Genomic DNA, 12,748 nt, shown 5'->3' with positions numbered 1-12,748 from the left:
AAATTGAACAATGTCACTGATGCAGAACTCAAGTTTGCAATTAGAGTAATTGGTTACTGTTTCTTCTAATCTGCAAGGGAAAACAGTGTACCATGTGCCGTAGTTGACTTGGCCTACAAAATAGTGAAGAAGGGAATGAAAGTAGATTTATGTGAAGTGCTAATAAAGAATTTGTTTGAGAACCTGAACACAATAAGGAAGCTGAAGAAGAACAACTCGGCAAATACACTGAAGTTTGGTTCACTTCTTGTATGCATGTTTTTCTACTTTGAGAAGTTATTTCCCTCAATCAGTAAAGTAGTTTGGGAGCTACACGGACCTATCACCCATCAAATCAATGATTTTATCAAGAAACTGGGAGATAACTTTAATGATATCATGGATGACTATTTTAGCAAATTTCAAGAGAAGATGCACAACAGGTACAGGATTCCACCACAGCTGGTAGAAAAATATAAGGATGATATATGTTTTGAGGTAGACACTGATTATTGTTAAATGAATGTTGTTGAACCAAGGACTCAATCTTTGCCACCAATGGGTTATGAGATTGACTATGATATAACACAATAGAAAATTGATGCCTATCTATCATTGCCAAGGTATGCTACTAAACTAAGATATGGAACATATGAAGAGGTGAAGGAAAAAGTAAAAATGAGCATTGTAGTACCTAAGGCTACAAGAAAAGCTACAAAAATGATAAAGGTTTTATCTGAGAAATTCGGAGAAGAATCCTCCTCTACACCTATCAAAGGCAATCTTGGTATTACCGAAGAGGAATCAGAAGCTCAAGAGGCGGCAATAACATTAATTATCGAGTTGCCTAAGGGTAAAGTTTTTAAAAGAAAGAATCAGGACATTTCAAAGGCCCTACCGACACCACCAACAAAGAGACCCAACACTAGAGCATCAGCTGCATCACCGAGTAAGAAACAAAAGAGTGTTACTGTACCCAAGGTAACCAAGACCTATAAGAAATCTACTCAGAGACTCATTTTGGAAAAAGAGTCTAATGATACAGAATCTGATGATGCGAACAAATTTCAGATTGTAAAAAGCAAAAAGGTAAATATTCATAGTGTTGAAAATTTTTGTGCCAATCTTAAAGAATATGGTGGATTTGCAAGATTTAGATATGTTAAGTATGAGACTAGGAATAATGATGAGAAGGGACAAATTGAAGAAGTTGTCATCTGCACACTTCTAAAGTTTCGGCTAGCTCCATTAGAACTAGTAAAGTCACTTCCGAGTGAATTATACTTACACATTGATAACAGATGGAAATATGCAATGGACTCAGAGAAACAAATAAGAGAAAGAAGTCTAGTCCATCTATTCCCTGATATGTCTGTAGCAGAAATCAAGGAGCATTTGACCACATACAATTCTAAATTTCTTGTCAAACAGAGAGCCTTTTTAAAATTGATGAATGGGCTATACATTGATGTGGAAAATGAGACAAAAGCCAAGTGGTAGGAGATCTTCAAACTAAAGGATGTCGGTGAACAATCTCAAATTGAAATTGTTGATATCACCGAGCAAGATCTTGATGTCACCGAGCAAGGTCCAGACCCGGCTGACACTATTCAAATTGATAAAGATGTTATGGATGAAGAAGCACCGGAGCAGGAAATGATTGAAGGCACTACCTATGCAAAACTTGTATCTATTGAATCTGTTTTAGAACAAGTTCAACCTTATCTACTGGTGAAGCCACCTATCTCAATCGAAGCTTCTAAGGACACAGATCAAGGCACCAAAGGTCACAAGTCTAAAGTAGTAGAAGATACAACCAAAGATTAGATGTCTCAAGCACCGTCAAGCACTGCAAATGTTACAGCTAAGACCCCTAGCACCGAGACACCCAAGGACACTACAACGGCTACAGGAATCGACCAAAGTGTTGCATCTACCGAGCAACCTACCGAAGGTCAGCAAGCCTCACAAGCACTTGTCTTAGTGCAACCGACCAAAGGAAAAGAGAAGAAGGTGAGAAAACATAGTTTCAAAATTGATTTGACTAAACCGATAGTGTTGCCCAATGTTGATATCTCAAAATTAAAAGGGCAAGCACTTATCGATTTTGGTGAACTATGCAAAGCAAAGGCTGAATAGGAAAAACAATTGGCTATTCAAAAGAAGAATAAAGTACTATAGAAGGTCAAGACACTACTAACATAAATGCTACCTTCAACAATAGTGTCAACCGATGCAGCCATCCACATTCAAATGGATGAACTCCTTACTCAAATAGAAACATCTGGAGTTGATGCATCTGAGTACTTAAGCAAGCTAAAAGATAAAGAGCTTATAGCAAAAATGATTGAAGAGGTACAAAAAGCTCTAGCTATAGGAAAAGTAAAGCTTGTCAAATTCATTGCTGAGTTGTCCCCTCAACTCAAGCATATTCTTTATTTATTTCAGAAACTTTGTAGATTTTCCTTATTCATTAAAGATATCAAGAATAAAACTGATGCAATTGAGAAAGAGATCACCGATCTCTCAACTAAGTTGACCACCAAGCGTAAATCAGTTCAGAATTTTTATACCAAGCTTCAACAGCTCATGCCTCAATAGTTAGAACTCAGGAATGAAGAGCATAAAATCAGGATGGATATAATGACCCTTCAGACATTATTCCTTCCTCATCTCTCATCAGTCCAGGAACAGATCAACAGAGCTACATGCCTATCAACTACACAAGAGGGAAGCACTCTTGATGGCTTAATATCACTATCAGCTGATATTCAAGCACAAAATTCATTAATGGAAAGTGTAAAGGATTCACTCTCAGTCGCCCTCACCAATGCCCAGAACAAGTATAAATCTATTTTTGATTAGTTACCAGACAAAGGGGGAGTAATACTATATTTGGAGAGTGATACAGTTTTGGTAACACGGTTTTGAGTATTGTATACTATATCGAGTAGAATATACAAAGCAATTAGAGCACACAAGAACATAACAGAACTGAGCATACAAAAATTTAGAGTTATGTACAGGATAATGATAAGGGGAGTATATCTGCATATACTATTTCATTGACTATTGTATATATTGTCAAGTGTAGTCATTTTGCAAAGTATTTAGATTTTTGAGTTATGACTTTGAAAGTAGTTTTTGTCAAACATCTCAACTAATGTCAAAAGGGGAGATTGTTACTACTTATCAAATTGCCATTAGTTTTTATATTCAAAGTCATACTATATATTCTAGTCGGTTAGCATTACCAAATCATGCAGTCATTACACATAGAGAATTCGATATGAACAGTCTAGTCGGTTACAGAAGAAAGCAGTCACAAAATGCAGTATTCACCGAGCTATTTACTGAGTATCTTTTTACGGCTACCGAGAAGTAAAGTTAACACACCAAGTTGATATTCACCAAGTGAAACGTGTTACTAGATACATTGAACCTAGACATGCACATGAAAACGTGTTACAAGATCGAGGCACATCTAACTGTTATTACATTGGAAATTGCACTAGAAGATTGTGTATGATTGCAAGGTCAATATAACCAATGAAATACTTTGTTTAGTTATTCATTCAAGGAATCTTGTTTGTAAGATCGAAGCAATGAATTAGATCACTGCTTTAAGAGATCTATTTATACAGCATGGGAAGAGAGTAAAATGAATGTGTGTGTGAAGGAAGACTGTTACAGAGACATAGAGAGGTCACTGAGAAGGTTATCAAAGAACAGTCGAAGAACAGAGTAAACAGAAGGGTTTACTGAGTTACAATATGGGTTACCGAGGTATGCTATAAGCAAGGTAATCTTATTCTAAGCACATAGAATCTGCTATAACATTTCAGATGTAAAGTTGCAAATATTTGTAATTATTTTATTGTAATATTATGAAGTTGAAAAAGAAACCTTTAACAGGGTAAAAAACTCTAACCAAGTCTATAAATTGTAAAGCCTCTAACCAGGTGTAGCATTTAGATTAATGTTGTAAAATCCTTTAGCAAGGTAGATCTAACAGATCTTGTTACTCCTAATAGGGTAAGCTATCAGAAATAGCTAAATGTAGCTCTAACCGAGCAATCTTTATTATTGCAGTAGTGAAGTTGTGGGTGCCATCCCCACTGTATTTTTTCTCTCTAATCAAGAGTTTTTGCGTAACCAAAATATATATGTTATGGACTGAATCATGTATGATTGTTATCTATTTGTTTTAACTTTATTTTATGTTACTGCACTATTCTATTTACGCATAACAGTAAGGTTATTATTGAAGAAAGGTTTTGGAGTACTGATTCACCCCTCCCCTCTCAGTACATTAGCTTTCCATATTGGGCCTAACATTGCATGTTGTGATTGGATTTATTATTCAAATTACTTGTTTTGTGTGTTTTTCATCCCTAAAACTGAAACTGAAATACCAAAACTAGAAAAAACAAGAAACAACTCAGTGATCAAAAACTCTATCCAAAACTATTCTATCCTAGTCGAAACTCTGTCCAAAACTAGTCTATCCCAGTCGAAACTCTATCCAAAAACTAGTCTATCCTAGTCAAAACTCTCTCCATGTCACAAACTAGTATACCTCAGCAATCAAGAACTCAGTCCACTGCTAAACAACTCATCGTCAGTCAGTGATCAAAACCCAGTCCATCTCAAATCTAGTTATACTCGGTCATTGAAAACTCAAAAATTTGCCTCTGTCCAGTAAACAGTCATATGATTCCTCTAATTTATTGTCTAGTTTCATATCCTGTGTTGTACGAGATTGTATCAGTCCTAACAGTCTATCATTCTATTTCAATCATGTGTCGTACAAATCTTGATTGTCAGTCATCCAGTTCTGAGAGTTGTCGTTTCACCTTACATCCTGTGTCGTACGATAAAACAATATATTGATCAGTCTGTCATTCTAGACATACCCATCTATCGTATGGTACAAGGCAACAACTTGTATGAAACATTGTTGTTGTCATCCTGAAGCTATTGAATTGTCATCTGGTCGTGAGACACCTGTCATACGAATCTCTGATTTTGTCAGTCCAGAATAATCAAACTTGCCTAAAACAGTCTACAACAAGCATAAAATTAGTTATCATCATCTTGAGCATAAACAGATCAAAACAGTGTACCTCTACCTTTTGTGTTGCATAATTTTGTCGATCATCTTTTAGCTAGTTCAATCAACTACATATCAAACCTAAGTCACTTAGATAAACATCTTATACTTCCTGAAACCAGACTGAGTCTTAGCCACTTCTCTGGGATCAACTTAGATAAGCGTCTTATATAGGATAGATTGTTCCTGAAACCAGACTAAATTTTAGTTGCTCCTCTCAAGCAATACGTTAACTGAACAACTAGCTTTGAATTTGATCTTGACTTCTGCATCACAAACAACTTTAGGTCACACCAATTAATAAAAATGCCTACTCAAACCAGGAGTTCTTGTAAGAAAGATGCCAAAGGAAAATGGCAACCCTTTTCATATAAAGAGAATCCATTTTTCAAAGAGGATCCCCTGACTGATAAACTTTCATCATTAGAGATACCAGTTTATGATGAACCTGTATCTCCCACTATACCTAGAACATAGCGAAATGATGAAGACAACCTCAGTATCCATGAAACCGATAATGATTCCTCATCAAGTGAAGTTTAAGATTCTGAACCTCCAGAAAAAGATATTCATAAATGTCAAAAGGATAAATATTTCTGAAAAATGATGAAGGCTATCATGGCTAGGGAAAAAGAAGACTATTTTCTAGAACTAGCAAAACAAGGTGCCAAACTTCCTACTAGATATGAAGTTCAAACTCTCGTCAATAAAAAGTAAGAATCATCTATAATAATGGTCCATAGACAATTGCTAGCTTTACGGACTGAGATCACATAACTGAAAAACAAGGATAAATCCCCAAAACAATATTCTCTGGAGGCAATATGCCTATTTCCATTTGACAAAAACGTATACATGCCTCCATTCCCTTTACGAGTTGAGATTCCAAAATTTGACAAATATGATGGTACATCAAATCCTTAAGATCATGTCAAAAAAATTTGTGTTACCTGCATGGATTTCATGCACAATCAAACATATCTCATGCGCCTTTTTCCGAGGAGTTTGGGAGAACAAGCTATGGAATGGTTCTCAAGTCTACCTAAGGGGATAAAAACTTTTGAATAACTAATCCAACTGTTTTTATAATAATACTCCTACAACATTCAACATCTTATTACTTTGATCAAACTTTGCTATACCAAATAGAAAACAGGGGAGCCTTTTCTCACTTTCCTCCAATGTTGAAGAAAGATGTTCTCTAGGTATTCACGGCCTATCCCAGATGCTGAGAAAATGGATATATTTGCCAATAATCTAGTCCCTGAATTGAAATATAGTATCCAAATGCAAGTACACCCATCATTTAATAAAATGGTAGATAATGCTATCTGAGTGGAAGATGTTCCTATAAAGAAAAGAGATATCACGCCTTGGAAAGAAACACAACCAGGATCTAGCTCTAAAGAGAAGAACAAGTATTGGAAGTATGGCAAAGACAACAATAAGAACATTGTTAATGACGAAGTAGTAGACACTATTAAAACCAACTCAAAGCTCATGATATTCAACTTGGCTACTGGCACACAAGCACTCAAAGCAACTGAAACCGCAGCAAAAAATCCTCCGAAGAAAGCAAAAGAGTGGTTCAAAGAGAAACCTTGGCTTTCGAAACCTAGACGCAAATTCACTCCTCTAGAAGAATCATACAAATCCACTTTCAAAACTTTATTGGCAAACAACCTGATAACATTACTAGATAATTCTAGGTCATATGATCCGGAAGTCAAACCAAAATGGTGCAGAGAAAATGAATAGTGTGACTACCATCAGAATAAAGGTCATAACACAAACAATCGCATGAAGCTCAAACATGAGATCCAAGATCTCATAAATGCTAGTAAAATTGTTGTCAGGAATCACTCGACAAATACTGATCATAAAACTTTTAAGGACCCCTTACCTGTTTACAAACGAGGTGATTCTTCAAAGACCAAAGGAGGTGCCAAAGTAAATTATACTTATACCAACAATGACAACGTCATCAACATGATTTAGCCTTCCCAATCTGAATATTGTGTAAAGCGGAAAAATCGAACCCTAGTTGTTCTCCCCTCCCCAACTCCAAGGAGAGAGAAGGGAGAGTCACTAGGGTTGATGGTTTTCACTTAGGAGAGACTTTACATTCAAAAGAGGGGTTGAAACCCACAAGATCCAATCCCACGCAATGCAAGATTGGATTCTATATGAGTTTCAAGGGTTGTGATAGCAAGGATACCCTCTTTTGTAAAGAATGTAGATAGAAAGATTGAACTAGGAATGCATGTAAAGTGGGAAATATTCGCTTATAAGCTGAGATAGGGATATGATATGAAGCTGCAGACCTGGAATTAGCAGTAAAATGTCGAGACGGCGCTGTCCTGCAAATTTGAGCAAAAGTTGACGGGACGATGGCACCCGACGTGCACACGGTCCTCCGAAAAATCCGCGAAACGAAGGGGGATCTGTTCGTCTCTGCACAATGATTCCAGATCTTCAATTTCAGCCACGTACCTGCAACCTACACACAGAATAGCGAAGACGATTGGGGGGTTAGGGATTAGGGGTTTGCCCTTAGGTCAAACCCCGGTTTTGGAATTAACCAAGAAATGAGAAATGCTGTAAATGTAATGTAAAACAAGTACTAATACCTTGTTGTAAGGATGTTTTTATCCTTATATGCGAAGGTATAGATGTTGTTGTATGTTGTAGTATGTGATCTCCTCTTCAATGGTTGAATCCTTGTCTTGAATGCAACACTTAGCCTTGAATGGAGACTTAGAAAGATCAATTGCTTGAAGGAATGCTTGAATGCTTGAATGCTTGAATGCTTGAATGTTTGAGTATCGTTTCCACGCCTTTTTCCCTCCTACCAAAATGAGAGAGGAAAAGTAGTTTATATACTTGTCAATTAGGGTTGATAGACTGATTTTTCTAACCTTGGGCCGACCAAGAAAGATTATTTTCCAAATTGCAAACATAAAGACCCGAAGCCCCATAGGAGACCGGGCCCAAAATAGGGCCAGGGACCAGGGCGCTGGGCGCCATGGTCCTAGGGGACCAGGGTGCTGGGGGCCCTAGTCCTAAAGGAACAGGGCACTGGGCACTCTGGTCCCACCTCCCAGGACAGCAGGGTGCAAGGAGGATTAGGCCAAGGTGCTGGAAAAATGCAGTTTTTGGTGTCATGAACAAGTTTCGGGGTCTCCATTCAGGTTCAGTGTTGCGTCACCATCGTGAAGACCCAAATGCAGTCGAAATTGCAAGTGTCACAATTTTAGGATGCTAAATTTAGCCCCCACTTTAGCGGGAGTATAAGCGTATGCTCATACTTCCGGTAAAGTACAAGGAAACAATATTGAAAGACTTTCACCACGTCAAGGAGGCAAGATACACCAAGCCCCCAGTGGACTAAGGATCTTACGATTTCGATTGACAAAGTAAAAGGGAAGATCACGAGGGAGAACCATGACTGTCAGTAGTAAGGTTCCCTCACTATGAGTCATGCAAGAAAGATATCAAAAATTTTCAAGACAAAGCTAAATTTGTCAAGAAATTTTCAAGTATCTTGAAAAGATATGAACGGGATGTATGCCCCCCTACGTTAAAGCGATCGCACATGCCTCACCAGGGGTGATTGCTTTAAGGTAGTGATACATATAAGAATGAGAAAGGAGCACGTTATCACAAGGATTTAGCCCCCAAGTGTGAGATAAGCCCAAGGATAATAGACACAAAACACAAAGCACAAGGTGACTTCGCTTTCCTCGGGGTCAGTATGCTGTATGATAATTCATGTTTATGTATGTATGCATAATTGTTCTTCATTCCCCAATCAAGGAAGGTCACCTAGAAGAAGGGAACACATGTGTCATTTGAGTCAACATGAGAGAGATCAAGAGATCTCAATGTTTTGCATCGTCCTCAAGTAGACAACACTAAGGACAACAAATAGAATAATGAGAATAACACATAGAAGAAGTAACAAAAGAGAGGAGGAGAGAATCTGCTATGCTAATGAAACTAGTCTAGCACATCATCTACCCCCCGATCTTGCTAATCAATGTTTCAGGAAGGTAGGGAACACACTAGAGGAGGAACATCCAACACAGCAGATGGAGCTATCACAAGATCCAAACAAGGGCTATGTTCATATCCCAAGCCACGGTGTTCTTGTCTAGGAGCTAGGATAAGTGCTTTAGAAAATTCATTAGATAAATGGTTATCAATATCAACAAGTTCATATTCACTATCAGAATGAACAGGAGTAACATTTTCATCATGAATAACATTTTCATCTATATCATCATCAAGATTTATAAAAATAGGATCTTTAACTCGCACAGGATCAAGACCATCATGCATCTTATGTTTAGGAGATTTTGGCTCAATTTCCGGCTGAGGAGAAAATGGAATAATACTAGTTGAAGGTGTTTTTGGGGATTGCAAGTTTGAGCTCTAAGACGACGCTTTCGTCGGCGTTCACGTGCAGAACGATTTCGTCTAGTCTTAGTAGGAAGTTGCGAAGATTGAGGAGGAGGAATGTTCTCATCCTTATCACTTGGGTGTTTAGGTTGTGGTTTCTTAGGCTGAAAAATAGGAGAAGAGGAAGGTCTCTTCTCTCCATAAGAGGAAGGAGGAGGAACTGCTCCATATAAGGGAGGAATATTTGGTTTAGGAAGGAGACCAAGTCCATCATGACGAGGAGGGATAGGTCTACTTTTGGGAAGTTTATTAGATATAGGCATAGTCACATCCATAGGGATGGGTTGGGAATCTTCTTGAGGAAAGACATTAGTTTTATCTTTCAAAGGAAGAACTTCCTTCTCAAGAATGATAGGAATATCAAGTTTGGGTGTTCTAGGTTCACTTAGAGATAGGATCATATCTTTTCTCCACTTTTGATAAGATTTGAAAAGATGATCACTTCACGGAGGAAGAGACTGGAATTGTTTAGGCCAAAAGTAATCAATAGGAACGCTAGAAGTTCTTTCAACTGGTTTAAAGAGACTATGATTGACAGTAACAACTTCACCATTATGGGGAAATTTCAAACACTTGTGAATAGGAGAAGCAATAGCTTTCATGGAAGATAGCCAAGGATAGCCAAGCTTCACACGAAATTGTTCGGAAGATGGAATAATAGCATAGTTCACATCAAGGGATTTGTTATGGACCTCAATAGGTAATGTAATAGAACCAATTGCAGGAGAAGAAAATGCATCAAATAATTTCACAACCACATCTATTTCATCATAGATTACTTGATTCAATTGCAAAGTAAAAAGAAATTCTTCAGTAATGATATTAACCATGCAAGAAGGATCAATAAGCACTCCACGGCAAGGTGTATTTTTGACTTTTGCAACTATATATAAAGGACCATCAGGTGCCCTAATAGTTTCACTAGAATCAAAGGTGATGGAAAGTTCTTTAGGGATTTTCTGCTGCTCTACAAAGTTAATCACATTCGGAGTCATAGACACAAGATCATCAGGTGAGATAGAGGAATCAGTAGTATCAATCGCATTAGAGGTATGAGAAGGTAATGGATCAGTAAAAATCTGAAGATTTTGGTTAGGAGGAGCTACAGATGTATTGCCTTTATCATTCACTCCAGAAACAGAGATAGTATTATTATCAATCAAATCTTGAATTTTCCCCTTTAAAGCAAAACATTTTTCAGTATCATGCCCAGGTTGACGATGAAATTGACAAAAAGATTTGTTATCAAAATAAGGTGAGTTAATCTTTGCAGGATCAATTTGCCTTATAGGAGGAAGAGTAAGCACATTTTGTTCCAATAACTTATTCATAATACTATGCAATGATTCATTCAAAGGAGTAAACTTTCTTTCTTTCTTGAAAAACTTAGAAATAGGAGACACACCTGATGCTGCATTCACATTGTTGTTGATGATGTGTTCATTGAATTTAATGGACTCTCTGTTCGGTTTAAACTTCCCAAATGGTTGTTGACTACTATCACCCTTATCACTCGGAGCCATAGGATGTGATTGTTCCATTTGACTCACAGTCAGTTGATAATTGTGAAGAGTTGCGCACAACTGTTGGAAAGAAGTAAACTCAGAAAACAGGAGTTTTTCTCTAATGTCTTTTTGTAAATTAGAAATAAAGATTCTTTGAATATCATTGTCAAGCACTGGAAAGGAAATTTGAGCATACAAATGCTTATATCTACCAATGAAATCAGTCACTTTTTCTTTAACACCTTGTTTACAATGCATTAAATCAATCAAAGTAACCTTAGGACTTATATTGTTTTGAAATTGTTGAATGAAAGCATTTGCAAGTTGTTCGAAAGAAGTAATAGAATAGGAAGGCAACGAGCAATACCATTGTAGGGCTTTGTCTCTTAATGTTCTAGTAAACAGTTTTGCAAGAAACCTTTGGTCATAAGCAAAATCAGTACATATTGTTTGAAAGGTCTTAACATGTGTTAGAGGATCACCCTTACCATTATAAAGTTCGAAGTGCGGAATTTCAACATGTTTAGGGGGAATAGCTCGAACAATATCAAGAGAAAGTGGGCTCGCAACATCAAATGTGGGCACACTAAACTTAGATTGCTTCATAGAGGCAATTTGTTGCTATAAAGAAGAGACAGTTTGTGCAAGATTGTTAATGGTCGCTTCAGTCGAAGAGTTCATATTAGACGTGTTAGATTGTGATGGAGGTGTTATGTTATTGAAAGAAGGTAGAGAGTAAGGTGGTGGGACACTATGATAGTTAGTCATAGGAGATGATTGGATAGGAGGAACACTACAAGGAGGAATGGAAGGGTTAAATGAATTGCCCCCTTGCGTCATGTTCATTTGTGGAGATATAATAGGAACACTCATTGAAGGAATGAATGAAGAAGTTGGATTGAATGAAGGAATAGGGTTAATTGAAGAAGAAGGATTGCCCCCATGATTAGTGATCATAGGAGGAATGTCTTGTATTGAAGTAGTCATTATGTTTGATGTAAAAGTAGGTATACTAGCAATAGGAGTTGTCAAAGGAATAGAATGATTAACTTGAATAGGAGGTTGTGTATACCCTAAGGTTTCGGCACAACTCTTCATAGGCATCACATTTGAATCCACAATGTGTGCAATACCACGCAAAATATCAATTCCATTCTTATCACTTTGAACCATACGTTTTAGACCCTCAATTAAAGGAAGAGCTTGGCTATCGGGCTATTCTTGAGACATCCATTGTCGAAAATCATCAAATTGGTTATCCAATTTTGAAAGTTGTTCTACAGAAACCTCATGGAGAGCTTCTTCATCATTAAGAGGATTAGAAGAATTACCCATGTCCTCGTTAAAAAGACCATTCAAATTAGGTTCCATCTCCTCGGTAATTACACCTTGGAAGGACTTAATTCTAAGGCTTCGTCTAACGGGAATAGTGTAAGTAGGGCTTATTGTTGTAAAACTCATGCACTAAAGAAAGAGAGAAGATTTTGAATTTTAGAGGTAGCAAATTTCAGTAAAATCAGCCAATCTTCTAGATTTAAGCTGTTAAATACAATCAGGACAATCTCCCGAAATTTCGGAAAAAATGTCCGGGACCGTGGCGCTCGGGGTGCACACAGTCCTCGCAACTTTTTCTGAAATTTGTAGGGATGAAAGTTATGATGATTTTACAGCTAACCTGAAAAAATTGAGT

Source organism: Cryptomeria japonica, chromosome 7 (assembly GCF_030272615.1).
Source record: "Cryptomeria japonica chromosome 7, Sugi_1.0, whole genome shotgun sequence".
Taxonomy (NCBI): Eukaryota; Viridiplantae; Streptophyta; class Pinopsida; order Cupressales; family Cupressaceae; genus Cryptomeria; species Cryptomeria japonica.
This window is presented reverse-complemented; position numbering follows the sequence as displayed.